Raw genomic sequence first — 16,306 nt, 5'->3', positions numbered from 1 at the left:
CCTCACAGGGCCCTGCTGTAAAATTTTAGATCAAGAATTGTAATTACATGCCCCTGTTGAACAAGGGCAGAAAAATTGGGCCTTTGCTGGTGGTGGTGCCACAACACTGTAAGTCCTCACTCACTTTTGGTGGGCGCAGAAATGGGCCCTGCTGTGAAATATTAGATCAAGAATTGTAATTACTTGCCCCTGTTGAACAGGGGCATAAAAATTGTGCCTTTGGTGGTGCTAGTGCCACAACACTGTAAGTCCTCACTCGCTCTTGGTGGGCGCAGAAACGGGCCCTGCTGTGAAATATTAGATCAAGAATTGTAATTACATGCCCCTGTTGAACAGGGGCTGAAAAATTGGGCCTTGGGCACTGGTGCTGGTGCCACAACACTGCAACCCCTCACAGACACTCTAGTTGGAATGCAGGAACGAGCCCTGCTGCAAAGTATCGCATCAAAAATTGTAATTACACTCCCCTGTTAAACAGGGGCTGAAAAATTGGGCCTTAGGCACTGGTGCTGGTGCCACAACACTGCAACCCTTCACAGATACTCTAGTTGGAACGCAGAAACGAGCCCTGCTGCAAAGTATTGCATCAAAAATTGTAATTACACGCCCCTGTTAAACAGGGGCTGAAAAATTGGGCCTTAGGCACTGGTGGTGGCGCCCAGAACCAAAGATGTTCTTACAAGCAATCAGCGTGATCATTGAGGAGGAAGAGGATCATTACTCAGGATAGTCTCTCAGCATCAGCATAGGCAGTCTTTGAAGGGATCTGAGATTTCAAAAAAAATTATTCGGTTACATCAGCATCAGGTGCTTGGTAGCTGGTGGTGATCCAAGACTGATTCATTTTTATGAAGGTCAGTCGATCGACCGAGTCGGTGGACAGACGCACCCTGTGATCGGTTACAAAGCCTCCAGCAGCACTGAATGTGCGTTCCGAAAGAACGCTGGATGCAGGACAGGCCAGTAGCTCAATTACATACTGTGCAAGCTCTGGCCAGTGATCCATCCTCAAGACCCAGTAACCCAGAGGATTTTCGGTGGGAAAGGTTTCCAAGTCAGATCTTGCCCCTAGGTTATCCTGCACCATGTAAAACAGAGGCTGGCGATAGTTGCTGGAACCGATCATACCTTGGGGCTGCGGACCAAAAAATTGTCTGAACGCATCGGTCAGACGGCCACCTTCTCCACCGCTCCTTCTTTGACTGACCGAAGCCTCAGCAACAGGTTGTCCAGAAACAGGAGTTTGTAACCTCCCAGTCTCTGGGAACGCGTTGCACAAACCTTTCTGCAAGGCCTCCCGAAGATGTTTCATCCTCTGCTCCCTCTGCGATGGCAAGATAAGGTCTGCAACCTTACCCTTGTAACGTGGATCAAGGAGGGTTGCCAGCCAGTATTGGTCCTTCTCCTTGATACCACGAATACGAGGATCCTTACGCAGGCTTTGCAGGATCAGGGAGGCCATGCAGCGTAGGTTTGCTGAGGCATTCGGTCCGGAGTCCTCTGGTTCACTAAGGACGACATGGTCCGCAGCCACCTCCTCCCAGCCACGTACAAGTCCATGTGTTTCTTGGGACTGATCCCTTAAAGACTGCTGCTGATGCTGAGTGCCAGGCTCCACCTCCATACTGACACAATCCTCCTCCTCGTCCTCTTCCTGTGTGATCGGCGGGCACGCAGGAACACTGTCTGGATAAAGGGGGCCTTGAGAGCTAAGGAAGTCCTCCTCTTCCTGCCTCTGTTCTGACTCAAGTGCCCTGTCCATTATTCCACGCAGCGTGTGCTCCAACAGGTGGACAAGGGGGACAGTGTCACTGTAGGGTGCCCACGTGTCCCGGATTGCCCAGGACTGTCCCGCAATGGACATGTCTGTCCTGGGTCCCGGGCACCTTCATTCCGGGACAATACAGTGTCCCGGAATGAAATACTGGACACAGCCAGTCCAGCCACCCTATAAACTACATTTGCGGAACTGGTTGCTAGGGCCGGCCCCGCCTGGCATCTAGTAACCAGTGACGTCACAGACAGTGAGTGAGGCTGCCCTGCTGTCTCCACCCACCCCGGCAGTCGGCACCTCCTCCTTCTCTGACACCCGGCGGCATGCAGCAGGGAATCAGAACAGTGTCTCCCTGACCAGCACATCTACTGTGTGTCAGCCTGCCCGACTGCTGCTACTGCTCGGGTGGCAGGCGGTGGGTCTGGTTACCAGCGATGACAGTACGAGAAAGCAGGAGTGGTAACGGCTGTCAGGCTGACCCCAGAGGTGCACGAAGTATCCAGACTCCCGTCCCGGAACTCCTCCTCCCTGCACTTCACCGCAAAGACCGAGAGCAAGTGACACCGACAAGGAGCTGCAGTCACAGGTACAGATAACATGGGGCTGTGGCAGGGAGAGCACAAGCAGGACTGGAATAGGGTGGCCATGAGGTCGGTGGTGTGCTCTGTTCCTAACATTGACATGGCATGATTAATGGCCATCGCTCCTCTGGGCTCTCTGAATGGGGCACTCTGGAGGTACTGTCTTAGTGCCTTTGGAGTGTCCCCATACATCCTCCAGGGTGTCCCATTAAAACCTCCAGGGTGCCTTCAGAGTGCCCCTTTACTTTTTTCAGAGTGCCCACTGACATCCTTCAGCATGGATGAACAGTAGTACTAAGGGGGAACTGTGGAGGAAGATGTAAGGGGGCACTCTGAAGGTACTAAAAAGGCACTCTGGATTAGAATGTAAGGGGCACTCCAGAGGATGTAAGGAGGCACTAAGAGGGCCCTCTGGAGGACGTCAGGGGGCACTGTGGAGGATGTAAGGAGGCTATGGATAAGTTAGTACAGCCAGAGTGCCCCCTTACATCCTCCAGAGTGCCCCCTTACATCCTCCAGAGTGCCCCTTACATCCTCCAGAGAGCCCCTTACATTCTCCAGAGAGCCCCCTTACATCCTCCAGAGAGCCCCCTTACAACCCTCGGAGTTCCCTTAGTACAGTAGTACTAAGGGGGCATCCTGGAGGAGGATGTAAGGGGCGGATAGACCTGCTGTACTCCCTGCGGTAGTCCCTCTGAAAAGTGATCCTAGAGCCCACTTGTGATCTTGCACACAGGCCCACTGTCTGCATAATACGCCCCTGCCCAAAAATTGGCCAAAAAAAAGTAAAAAATATTCTTTTCGGGGGTGTCCCTGAATGGAAGTTTAGAAATGTGGTCACCCTATGTCACTGATGCATGCACTGTCACTGCTCACCATCCTCGTGGCCTCCTCAAATGGTGACATGACAGTGCATGCATCCCTGATCATGGCCCACTGGCATGGGGAAAAAAAAACAAGCTCCCCTGACCCTGTCCTGGTGCCATAATCGCACAGGTACTCATTGATGGCCCTCTGCTGCATGTGCAGCCGCTGTAGCATGGCCAACGTTGAGTTCCACCTGGTGGGCATGTCACAGATTAGGCGGTCCTTGGGCAGGTTAAACTCCTTTTGGAGGTCTGCCAACCGAGCACTGGCATTATATGACCGGCGGAAATGCACACAGACTTTCCTGGCCTGCCTCAGGACATCCTGTAAGCCCGGGTACCTGCCCAAGAACCGCTGCACCACCAAGTTAAGGACGTGACCCAAACAGGGCACATGGGTCAGTTGTCCCTGTCGGAGGGCAGAGAGGAGGTTGGTGCCATTGTCACATAACCACCATTCCTGCCTTAAGTTGGCGTGGCGTCAACCACCTCTGAACCTGCCCCTGCAGAGCTGACAGAACCTCTGCCCCAGTGTGGCTCCTGTCCCCCAAGCACACCAGCTCAAGCACCGCATGGCATCTTTTGGCCTGCATACTTGCGTAGCCCCTTGAACGGCTACGGAGCACCGCTGGTTCAGAGGACAAAGCACAGGAAGAGGCCATGGAGGAAGAAGAAGAGGAGGGGGTGGAGGAGAGAGGTGTGTCACAATCATTAGTAGAGGCGTGGTGGTGGAACAACCTCCAACACTACTGCACCTTGTCCTGCATCCTTCCCAGCTGCCAGCAGAGTCACCCAATGCGCCGTGAAACTTAGGTAACGTCCCTGTCTATGCATGTTGGACTATGAGTCAGCGGTAATATGCACCTTACCGCTGACCGCCCTGTCCAGCGAGGCCAAGACATTGCCTTCTACATTCCGGTAGAGAGCTGGAATCGCCTTCCGTGAGAAAAAGTGGCGTTCGGGTACCTGCCACTGAGGAACCGCACATTCCACAAACTCACTGAAGGGGACAGAGTCTACCAACTGAAAAGGCAGCAGTTGAAGTGCTAGCAATTTTGCCAAGCTAGCATTCAACCGCTGGGCATGTGGATGGCTGGGAGCAAACTTCTTTCGGCGGTGCAGCAGCTGGGGCAGGGAAATTTGCCTGGTACAATCTGACGTCGAAACAAAAATAGTGAGCAACCCTGCGAGCCACTTACGGATGAATGCCTACAAATGGTGAGTAATTAGTCTTAAGTGGAGACCAGCTGCAAACACTTAGTCACGTTTCATAATCGTGCAAAAGTGATAAAACTAAAACAATGTGTCTGCGCTAGAAAAAAAAAAAAAAATCACATCAATCAAAAGTGCAGCAATAATATAACAAAAACAACATAGGTGTTTAACAAATAATACACTTGAGTGAAAATACCCCTAAATACTAGAGTATAAAGTGCACAGTGCTATATAAAACACACAATGTGAGTGATCAATCAAAAAACACATTTATGTGATATGTTTTTTGATTGATCACTCACATTGTGTGTTTTATATAGCACTGTGCACTTTATACTCTAGTATTTAGGGGTATTTTCACTCAAGTGTATTATTTGTTAAACACCTATGTTGTTTTTGTTATATTATTGCTGCACTTTTGATTGATGTGATTTTTTTTTTTTTCTAGCGCAGACACATTGTTTTAGTTTTATCACAATCTGACGTCGGTGTACCGAAAGCAGATTGCCCACAAGTACTTGGCTGTGACACACCTAATTCTACACCTTCATTTCTCTCAGTGCAGGTCTCAGAGAGGACTGAAGGTATAGTGGGGTTGGAGATCTCAGCTGATGAGGAGCAAGGAGAGGTCCTCTTTGTTCTTTGGTGTGGGTCTTTTAAATACGCTTGCCAACGAACTGCATGGCAGGTCAACATATGTCTGGTCAAGCATGTGGTGCCCAAGCGGGAGATGTTTTGGCCACGCGAGATACGCTTGAGACATATGTTGCAAATAGCAGTGGTGCGATCTGATGCACTCGTCTCAAAAAAGGCCCACACCAAAGAACTTTTTGAATAACGCGCAGAGACTGCAGCGCCCTGCACATGTGGAGCTTTGGGGTGTGATGCAGTCAGTGTGCTGGGCTTAGGCTGGCCCCTGGAGGGCATCCTGCCTCGTTGGTGATGTGCCGCCTCCTCCTCCTCTCTCCTATCAGGCACCCACGTTGAGTCAGTGACCTCATCATCCCCTCCCTCCTCATCACTGGAGCAAACCTGGCAGTATACTGCAGCAGGGGGAGCATGACTGCCAGATTGCTGTCCTTCTTGGGCACCCCCTATGTCTGTGCTCACGTTACTGCCTTCATCTAGCTCAGTATCATCATCAGAGCCTTCCAAACACTGGGCATCCTCCTGGAGCATGTACCCAACACTGTGGTCAAACAGTTCGAGGGACTTCTCAGGAGAACATGGTGGGGCTAGGGAAGGAGTCACTGATGACATTGAGCCGAGGGAAGAGGCCGCTGCTTTGCCAGACAAAGTACCCTGAGCATGGGTGAGAGAGGATGAGGAGGATGAGGACGGCTTGGTCATCCACTCAACCAAGTCTTCCGCATGTTGCGGCTCAACACGGCCAGCTGCCGAAAAAAAGGCCAAGCGTGTCCCACGGCCATGTGCTGATGAGGATGCACCGTCTCCACGACCAGCACTGTTGCCTCTAGACACAGAGCCTGCTTGCCCTCCTTTATTGGCTTGTGACTGTCTGCCTCTCCTTGTTGGCCTTCCAGACATACTAATGGCCTGTAGCTGCACTAAGCTGGGATATATATATATATATATATATATATATATGTACTGATACTGCAGCTAGCAAAATCAACTGCCTGCCTGTAGTATGAGAACACCACCAACCTTCTACAGGTAGCTTTAGCTGAACACTGTGCAGAGCTCGTAAAAAACTAACTTGTAGCTTATTTAGCTGCCTGCGGTAGTGATAGGATCAGGAAAACACCACCAACCTTCTACAGGTAGCTTTAGCTGAACACTGTGCAGAGCTCGCCAAAAACTAACTTGTAGCTTATTTAGCTGCCTGCGGTAGTGAAAGGATCAGGAAAACACCACCAACCTTCTACAGGTAGCTTTAGGTGAACACTGTGCAGAGCTCGCAAAAAAATAACTTGTAGGTTTAGCTGAACACTGTGCAGAGGTCGCACTACACTAACTTGTAGCTTTAGCTGAACACTGTGCAGAGCTTGCACTACACTAACTTGTAGCTTATTTAGCTGCCTGTGGTAGTGATAGGATCAGGAAAACACCACCAACCTTCGACAGGTAGCTTTAGATGAACACTGTGCAGAGCTCGCCAAAAAATAACTTGTAGCTTTTTTAGCTGCCTGCTGTAGTGATAGGATCAGGAAAACACCACCAACCTTCTACAGGTACCTTTAGCTGAACACTGTGCAGAGCTCGCCAAAAAATAACTTGTAGCTTATTTAGCTGCCTGCGGTAGTGATAGGATCAGGAAAACACCACCAACCTTCTACAGTCAGCTTTAGCTGAACACTGTGCAGAGCTCGCAAAAAAATAACTTGTAGGTTTAGCTGAACACTGTGAGGAGGACGCACTACACTAACTTGTAGCTTTAGCTGAACACTGTGCAGAGGTCGCACTACACTAACTTGTAGTTTTAGCTGAACACTGTGAGCAGGACGCACTACACTAACTTGTAGCTGTAGCTGAACACTGTGCAGAGGTCTCACTACACTAACTTGTAGTTTTAGCTGAACACTGTGAGCAGGACGCACTACACTAACTTGTAGTTTTAGCTGAACACTGTGAGCAGGACGCACTACACTAACTTGTAGCTTTAGCTGAACACTGTGCAGAGGTTTCACTACACTAACTTGTAGTTTTAGCTGAACACTGTGAGGAGGACGCACTACACTAACTTGTAGCTTTAGCTGAACGCTGTGCAGAGGTCGCACTACACTAACTTGTAGTTTTAGCTGAACACTGTGAGGAGGATGCACTACCCTAACTTGTAGCTTTAGCTGAACACTGTGCAGAGGTCACACTAAACTAACTTGTAGCTTTAGCTGAACACTGTGAGGAGGACGCACTACACTAACTTGTAGCTTTAGCTGAACACTGTGCAGAGGTCACACTAAACTAACTTGTAGCTTTAGCTGAACACTGTGCAGAGGTCTCACTACACTAACTTGTAGTTTTAGGTGAACACTGTGAGCAGGACGCACTACACTAACTTGTAGCTTTAGCTGAACACTGTGCAAAGGTCTCACTACACTAACTTGTAGCTTTAGCTGAACACTGTGAGGAGGACGCACTACACTAACTTGTAGCTTTAGCTGAACACTGTGCAGAGGTCTCACTACACTAACTTGTAGTTTTAGCTGAATACTGTGAGCAGGACGCACTACACTAACTTGTAGCTTTAGCTGAACACTGTGCAAAGGTCTCACTACACTAACTTGTAGCTTTAGCTGAACACTGTGAGGAGGACGCACTACACTAACTTGTAGCTTTAGCTGAACACTGTGCAGAGGTCGCACTACACTAACTTGTAGTTTTAGCTGAACACTGTGAGGATGACGCACCACACTAACCTGTGGCTTTAGATGAACACTGTGCAAAGGTCTCACTACACTAACTTGTAGTTTTAGCTGAACACTGTGAGCAGTACGCACTACACTAACTTGTAGTTTTAGCTGAACACTGTGCAAAGGTCTCACTACACTAACTTGTAGCTTTAGCTGAACACTGTGCAGAGGTCTCACTACACTAACTTGTAGTTTTAGCAGAACACTGTGAGCAGTACGCACTACACTAATTTGTAGTTTTAGCTGAACACTGTGAGCAGGACGCACTACACTAACTGTAAATAGTCTATCTGCCTGACTTTGGTACTAATAGGATCAAAAGAACACCAGCAATTTTCTTCAGGTAGCTGTAAATACTGTAACAAGACAAGCCTGCCTGTCAGTAGGAAGATAACAGGAACGGATCTAGCTAAACTGAATACAGTGTATATATATATATGCAACACCTGGGATGCATATATATACACAATACACTGTAAGTGCAGCTAACTCACTGACTGCCCTGCCTAATCTATCTAACTCAAATGAAATGACACTGTCTCTCTCTCTCTCTCTCTCTCTATCTCTCTCTCTCTCTCTCTCTATCTCTCAGCACGCCGGAACACACTACACAGGGCCGCCATGCAGGCGGCCTTATATAGTGTGGGGCATGTACTAAATCCCCTGAGCCATAATTGACCAAAGCCACCCTGGCTTTGGCCAATTACAGCTCTCTCTACCAACGGTGCTGTGATTGGCCAAGCATGTGGGTTATAGTGCATGCTTGGCCAATCATCAGCCAGCAATGCACTGCGATGCCGCAGTGAATTATGGGCCGTGACGAGCCACACGAATTTGGCGCGAACGGCCCATAACGTTCGCAATTCGGCGAACGATCGAACAGCCGATGTTTGAGCCGAACATGGGTTTGACTCGAACGCGAAGCTCATCCCTAATATTGTGTAGTCTCCATATAGATAATGTATAAATAGATGATGTATACTGTATATACAGGGCCAGATTAAGCATGTGCAGGTGAGGGAGAGGAATGTGGAGGGTATAACAGTGGGCACTATGTACAGGAGAGGAGTGTGGAGGGTATGGCAGTGGGCACTATGTACATGAGATGAATGTGGAGGGTATGCCAGTGAGCAGTATGTATAGGAGGGGAGTGTGGAGGGTGTGACAGTGGGCAGTATGTACAGGAGAGGAGTGTGGAGGGTATAACAGTGGGCACTATGTACAGGAGAGGAGTGTGGAGGGTATGGTAGTGGGCACTATGTACAGGAGATGAATGTGGAGGGTATGCCAGCGGGCAGTATGTACAGGAGAGGAGTGTGAAGGATATCATGGGGCAGTATGTACAGGAGAGGAGTGTGAAGGATATCATGGGGCAGTATGTACAGGAGAGGAGTGTGGAGGGTATGATAGGGGCAGTATGTACAGGAGAGGAGTGTGGAGGGTATGATAGGAGCAGTATGTACAGGAGAGGAGTGTGGAAGGTATTATGAAGGTGGTATGTACAGGAGAGGAGTGTGGAAAAAAAGATAGTTGGCAGTATGTACAGGGCAGGAGTGTGGAGGGTATCACAGTGTGCAGTATGTACAGGAGAGGAGTGTGGAGGATATGACAGTGAGCGGTATGTACAGGAGAGGAGTGTGGAGGATATGACAGTGGGCAGTATGTACAGGAGAGGAGTGTGGAGGATATGACAGTGGGCAGTATGTACAGGAGAGGAGTGTGGAGGATATGACAGTGAGCAGTATGTACAGGAGAGAAGTGTGGAGGGTATGACAGTGGGCAGTATGTACAGGAGAGAAGTGTGGAGGGTATGACAGTGGGCAGTATGTACAGGAGAGAAGTGTGGAGGGTATGACAGTGGGCAGTATGTACAGGAAAGAAGTGTGGAGGGTGTGACAGTGGGCAGTATGTACAGGAGAGAAGTGTGGAGGGTATGACAGTGGGCAGTATGTACAGGAAAGAAGTGTGGAGGGTGTGACAGTGGGCAGTATGTACAGGAGAGGAGTGTGAAGGATATAATGGGGCAGTATGTACAGGAGAGAAGTGTGGAGGGTATGACAGTGGGCACTATGTACAGGAGAGGAGGATGAGGGAATCTGGGAAGGAAAAATGTAAAGGTTTGTGGAAGGATGTTTAGGGACTGCGTAGTGGTTAAACAGGCCATACATGGATTGAAGTTAAGTCAATTAAGCAGAGACCAGCCATAGTCGATCTATGTATGGGCTAGCTGGTCAATCTACACAAGTCAATCTACTAATCGACTTGAGTACAACCAGCCTGACAGGTTTTTCCCAAAACAATCAGTGCTGCCAGCTATAGTTAGCAACACTGATGATTGTATTGTGTGGGTAGGGGAGGCTCCCCACTGGCAGAACACAACACTACAGGAGTGATTCCCCCATCCACAGGTCAGCAGGTGAGAGGGTATGTGGGGGCAGGCTGGAGAGGGAGGTCTGTCAGCAGGGGTGTGTGAGGTCTGTCAGCAGGGGGGGTGAGGTCTGTCAGCAGGGGGTGTGAGGTCTGTCAGCAGGGGTGTGTGAGGTCTGTCAGCAGGGGGTGTGAGGTCTGTCAGAAGGGGGGTGTGAGGTCTGTCAGCAGGGGGGTGTGAGGTCTGTCAGAAGGGGGTGTGAGGTCTGTCAGAAGGGGGGTGTGAGGTCTGTCAGAAGGGGGGTGTGAGGTCTGTCAGCGGGGGGTGTGAGGTCTGTCAGAAGGGGGGTGTGAGGTCTGTCAGCAGGGGGTGTGAGGTCTGTCCGCAGGGGCGTGTGAGGTCTGTCAAAAGGGGGGTGTGAGGTCTGTCAGAAGGGGGGTGTGAGGTCTGTCAGAAGGGGGTGTGAGGTCTGTCAGCGGGGGGTGTGAGGTCTGTCAGAAGGGGGGTGTGAGGTCTGTCAGAAGGGGGGTGTGAGGTCTGTCAGCGGGGGGGTGTGAGGTCTGTCAGCGGGGGCTGTGAGGTCTGTCAGAAGGGGGGGTGAGGTCTGTCCACAGGGGGGTGTGAGGTCTGTCAGCAGGGGTGTGTGAGGTCTGTCAGCAGGGGGTGTGAGGTCTGTCAGAAGGGGGGTGTGAGGTCTGTCAGCAGGGGGGTGTGAGGTCTGTCCGCAGGGGGGTGTGAGGTCTGTCAGAAGGGGGGTGTGAGGTCTGTCAGCAGGGGGTGTGAGGTCTGTCAGCAGGGGGGTGTGAGGTCTGTCAGCAGGGGGGTGTGAGGTCTGTCAGCAGGGGGTGTGAGGTCTGTCAGCAGGGGGGTGTGAGGTCTGTCAGCAGGGGGGTGTGAGGTCTGTCAGAAGGGGGGTGTGAGGTCTGTCAGAAGGGGGGTGTGAGGTCTGTCAGAAGGGGGTGTGAGGTCTGTCAGCGGGGGGTGTGAGGTCTGTCAGCAGGGGGTGTGAGGTCTGTCAGAAGGGGGGTGTGAGGTCTGTCAGCAGGGGGGTGTGAGGTCTGTCCGCAGGGGGGTGTGAGGTCTGTCAGAAGGGGGGTGTGAGGTCTGTCAGCAGGGGGGTGTGAGGTCTGTCCACAGGGAGGTGTGAGGTCTGTCAGAAGGGGGGTGTGAGGTCTGTCAGCAGGGGGGTGTGAGGTCTGTCAGAAGGGGGTGTGAGGTCTGTCAGAAGGGGGGTGTGAGGTCTGTCAGCAGGGGGGTGTGAGGTCTGTCAGAAGGGGGGTGTGAGGTCTGTCAGAAGGGGGGTGTGAGGTCTGTCAGAAGGGGGGGGTGAGGTCTGTCAGCAGGGGGTGTGAGGTCTGTCAGCAGGGGGTGTGAGGTCTGTCAGAAGGGGGGTGTGAGGTCTGTCAGCAGGGGGTGTGAGGTCTGTCAGCAGGGGGTGTGAGGTCTGTCAGAAGGGGGGTGAGGTATGTCAGAAGGGGGGTGTGAGGTCTGTCAGCAGGGGAGTGTGAGGTCTGTCAGAAGGGGGGTGTGAGGTCTGTCAGTGGGGGGTGTGAGGTCTGTCAGAAGGGGAGTGTGAGGTCTGTCAGAAGGGGGGTGTGAGGTCTGTCAGAAGGGGGTTTGAGGTCTGTCAGCAGGGGGTGTGAGGTCTGTCAGCAGGGGTGTGTGAGGTCTGTCAGCAGGGGGGTGTGAGGTCTGTCAGCAGGGGTGTGTGAGGTCTGTCAGCAGGGGGTGTGAGGTCTGTCAGAAGGGGGGTGTGAGGTCTGTCAGCAGGGGGGTGTGAGGTCTGTCAGAAGGGGGGTGTGAGGTCTGTCAGAAGGGGGGTGTGAGGTCTGTCAGAAGGGGGGTGTGAGGTCTGTCAGAAGGGGGGTGTGAGGTCTGTCAGAAGGGGGGTGTGAGGTCTGTCAGAAGGGGGTTTGAGGTCTGTCAGCAGGGGGTGTGAGGTCTGTCAGCAGGGGTGTGTGAGGTCTGTCAGCAGGGGGGTGTGAGGTCTGTCAGCAGGGGTGTGTGAGGTCTGTCAGCAGGGGGTGTGAGGTCTGTCAGAAGGGGGGTGTGAGGTCTGTCAGCAGGGGGGTGTGAGGTCTGTCCGCAGGGGGGTGTGAGGTCTGTCAGAAGGGGGGTGTGAGGTCTGTCAGAAGGGGGTGTGAGGTCTGTCAGCGGGGGGTGTGAGGTCTGTCAGAAGGGGGGTGTGAGGTCTGTCAGCAGGGGGTGTGAGGTCTGTCAGCAGGGGGTGTGAGGTCTGTCAGAAGGGGGGTGTGAGGTCTGTCAGCAGGGGGTGTGAGGTCTGTCAGCAGGGGGGTGTGAGGTCTGTCAGCAGGGGGTGTGAGGTCTGTCAGCAGGGGGTGTGAGGTCTGTCAGAAGGGGGGTGTGAGGTCTGTCAGCAGGGGGGTGTGAGGTCTGTCAGAAGGGGGGTGTGAGGTCTGTCAGCAGGGGGTGTGAGGTCTGTCAGAAGGGGGGTGTGAGGTCTGTCAGCAGGGGGTGTGAGGTCTGTCAGCAGGGGGGTGTGAGGTCTGTCAGAAGGGGGGTGTGAGGTCTGTCAGAAGGGGGTGTGAGGTCTGTCAGCAGGGGGTGTGAGGTCTGTCAGAAGGGGGGTGTGAGGTCTGTCAGCAGGGGGTGTGAGGTCTGTCAGCAGGGGGGTGTGAGGTCTGTCAGAAGGGGGGTGTGAGGTCTGTCAGAAGGGGGTGTGAGGTCTGTCAGCAGGGGGTGTGAGGTCTGTCAGCAGGGGGGTGTGAGGTCTGTCAGAAGGGGGGTGTGAGGTCTGTCAGAAGGGGGGTGTGAGGTCTGTCAGAAGGGGGGTGTGAGGTCTGTCAGCAGGGGGTGTGAGGTCTGTCAGAAGGGGGGTGTGAGGTCTGTCAGCAGGGGGGTGTGAGGTCTGTCAGAAGGGGGGTGTGAGGTCTGTCAGCAGGGGGTGTGAGGTCTGTCAGAAGGGGGGTGTGAGGTCTGTCAGCAGGGGGTGTGAGGTCTGTCAGAAGGGGGTGTGAGGTCTGTCAGCAGGGGGTGTGAGGTCTGTCAGCAGGGGGTGTGAGGTCTGTCAGCAGGGGGTGTGAGGTCTGTCAGCAGGGGGGTGTGAGGTCTGTCAGAAGGGGGGTGTGAGGTCTGTCAGAAGGGGGGTGTGAGGTCTGTCAGAAGGGGGGTGTGAGGTCTGTCAGCAGGGGGGGTGTGAGGTCTGTCAGAAGGGGGTGTGAGGTCTGTCAGAAGGGGGGGTGAGGTCTGTCAGAAGGTGGGGGTGAGGTCTGTCAGCAGGGGGTGTGAGGTCTGTCAGCAGGGGGTGTGAGGTCTGTCAGCAGGGGGGTGTGAGGTGGTCATGGAGGGATATCAATAAGTGGGTGTGTGGGAGGGGGGTAACTGGGAGTGATATCTTTTGGAGTAGGATCTGTCATCTGCAGGTTGGGAAATGGTCACCTGTGATATAAGGTGAAGGGAGGTGGCTAACATGGAAAGTGGCTGGGGAGTGACCTGGTTGGTGGGAAGTGACCTGGTTGGTGGGGAGTGTGAAATGGATGATGTGTTTCACTTTTCTTTCACATTTGCAGTAATGCTTACTGCCCTCTGAAAAGTGATCTGTGGTGTATTGCTTTTCAATGAGTGGTATAGAAGCAGCTGACAGGAGTTCATGAGGTGCTACTGCCACCTCCTTGTTTTTCTACATTTCTGAATGGTAGTTTTACATTGTTGGACTATGCTGCTACTGCGAGTGAGTTTGACATACTCTGCAGACTCCAAGCTGTCCATTGAGCTCAGTGCCTCTGATAAGAAGTGAGGAGAGGCACCGTGAGCTCATCCTCTCAGTCTGCTGCAGAGTGTGCCAGCTTGTATTTAAACTGGCCGCTCGGTATGTGGCTTCTGACAGGCTGTGCAAGGAGGCCCCTATCTCCAGGACCATAGATCATAGGAGCCCCAAATGACCAGTAGTGGGTTTTTTTTTAATGGGCCTATCTTAAGGTAAAGGGCCTGGAGCTGCAGCTCCAATATCCCCTATGTTAATCCGGCCCTGTGTATATAGAGAGGAGAGTCTGTATCATTCTATATATCTCTGTGTATAACATCCCCCCACTGATACCATAGACCAGAAGTCTGTATATTGTGTAGTCTCCACATAGATAATGTATAAATGGATGATGTATACTGTATATAGAGAGATGAGAGTCTGTATCATTCTATATATCTCTGTGTATAACATCCCCCCACTGATACCATAGATCAGAAGTCTGTATATTGTGTAGTCTCCATATAGATAATGTATAAATGGATGATGTATACTGTATATATAGAGAGGAGAGGAGTCTGTATCATTCTATATATCTCTGTGTATAACATCCCCCCACTGATACCATAGATCAGAAGTCTGTATATTGTGTAGTCTCCATATAGATAATGTATAAATGGATGATGTATACTGTATATAGAGAGATGAGAGTCTGTATCATTCTATATATCTCTGTGTATAACATCCCCCCACTGATACCATAGATCAGAAGTCTGTATATTGTGTAGTCTCCATATAGATAATGTATACATGGATGATGTATACTGTATATATAGAGAGGAGAGGAGTCTGTATCATTCTATATATATCTGTGTATAACATCCCCCCACTGATACCATAGATCAGAAGTCTGTATATTGTGTAGTCTCCATATAGATAATGTATAAATGGATGATGTATACTGTATATAGAGAGAGGAGAGTCTGTATCATTCTATATATCCCTGTGTATAACATCCCCCCACTGATACCATAGATCAGAAGTCTGTATATTGTGTAGTCTCCATATAGATAATGTATAAATGGATGATGTATACTGTATATAGAGAGGAGAGTCTGTCAGGGTACCATTGGCACCGGACCTGGGCGTTTGCATGCACCTATGCGCCGGCGCGCTCCGTTACGCACCTTACAGCAAGTTCCTGTTGTTCCCGGGCGTCAGTGCGGCGCTAGGGCGCGCGCGGGTACCTGCATCTGATTGTTTGTTACCTATCTGACCCGGCTTGTCTGACCATCCGTCCCGCTCCAATCCGATCCGGCCTGCCTGACTACTCTTCTACTGCCTGCCTGATACCGTTGCCGATCTCTGCCTGCCTACCGACTCTGCCTCTCCCTGCTGTTACTGCCCGTCTCATACCCTTGCTGACCCGGACCGTCTGACCCTGCTTGTGCCTGCTGTTGTCCTTGCTGTTGCACCTTCAGCTTCAGCTCCAGTGATCTCTGCATCTCCAAGTGTTCCAGCTTGCTGCCTCCAGTCTCCACCTGATCTGCAGTCCAGCCATCCCTGTGGGATCTCTCATCACTTCAGCATCAGAGACTCTGCTCTACAGGCACTCCTACCCCACTGTGCTCAGGAGACCACTGTTCCCACTCCAGTGGCTCCTGAACCAGCGTTGTATGAGAGGTCTTCTCCTACAAGTCAGGCTCTACTACCAGGTACCTAACAGAGTCTGTACCATTCTATATATCCATTCTGGGTATAGCTAGGCAGGATCAGCCAGTTATTAGTGTAGTGTGTAGACAGAGATAGATTAGGCAGGCAGGTTAGTTAGTGGGGTGCAGGCAGTGTATTTTATATATATATATATATATATATATATATATATATATATATATATATATACTCTGCATTTAGTGTAGACTAGACATTCAGTGTAGACTCTATATTCTGCCAGTGGAGGCAATGTAGTATATATAAACACAGTGTATTGTTCAGGGGAACCCTGTGCCAAAATTAAAAAATAAAATGGTGTGAGGGTCCCCCCAAAATCCATACTAGGCCCTTCAGGTCTGATATGGATTTTAAGGGGAACCCTGCGCCAAAATTTTAAATAAAAATGGCGTGGGGATCACCCCAAAATTCCATACTGGACCCTTATCCCAGCATGTAACCTGGGATAAGATAGTGGGAAGGACGAGCGAGCGCCCCCCTGCCTCCTGAACCGTACCAGGCCACAACATGGGGAGGGTGCTTGGGGGTCCCCTCCAAAGCACCTTGTCTCCATGTTGATGGGGACAAGGGTCTCATACCCACAACCCTTGCCCGGTGATTGTGGGGGTCTGCGGGCGGGGGGCTTATCAGAATCTGGAAGCCGTTTTAACAAGGGGGCCCCCAGATCCTTCCCCCCATGTGAATAGGTAATGGG

General features: G+C 51.3%; 2 protein-coding genes across 19 annotated transcripts in view; one reads left to right on the top strand and one right to left on the bottom strand.

Annotated features, from left to right (window-relative positions):
* Positions 1 to 16,306, bottom strand: part of LOC141122091 (uncharacterized) — a 531,020-nt gene that overhangs the window by 402,402 nt on the left and 112,312 nt on the right. The gene's annotated exons all lie outside the window — the stretch shown is intronic.
* Positions 1 to 16,306, top strand: part of LOC141122092 (uncharacterized) — a 183,146-nt gene that overhangs the window by 132,515 nt on the left and 34,325 nt on the right. The window lies entirely within an intron of this gene.

The sequence above is a fragment of the Aquarana catesbeiana genome, unplaced genomic scaffold, assembly GCF_042186555.1.
Source record: "Aquarana catesbeiana isolate 2022-GZ unplaced genomic scaffold, ASM4218655v1 unanchor240, whole genome shotgun sequence".
Lineage (NCBI taxonomy): Eukaryota > Metazoa > Chordata > Amphibia > Anura > Ranidae > Aquarana > Aquarana catesbeiana.
Note: the sequence above shows the minus strand (reverse complement) of the source record. Positions and strands in the feature narration are given on the sequence as shown.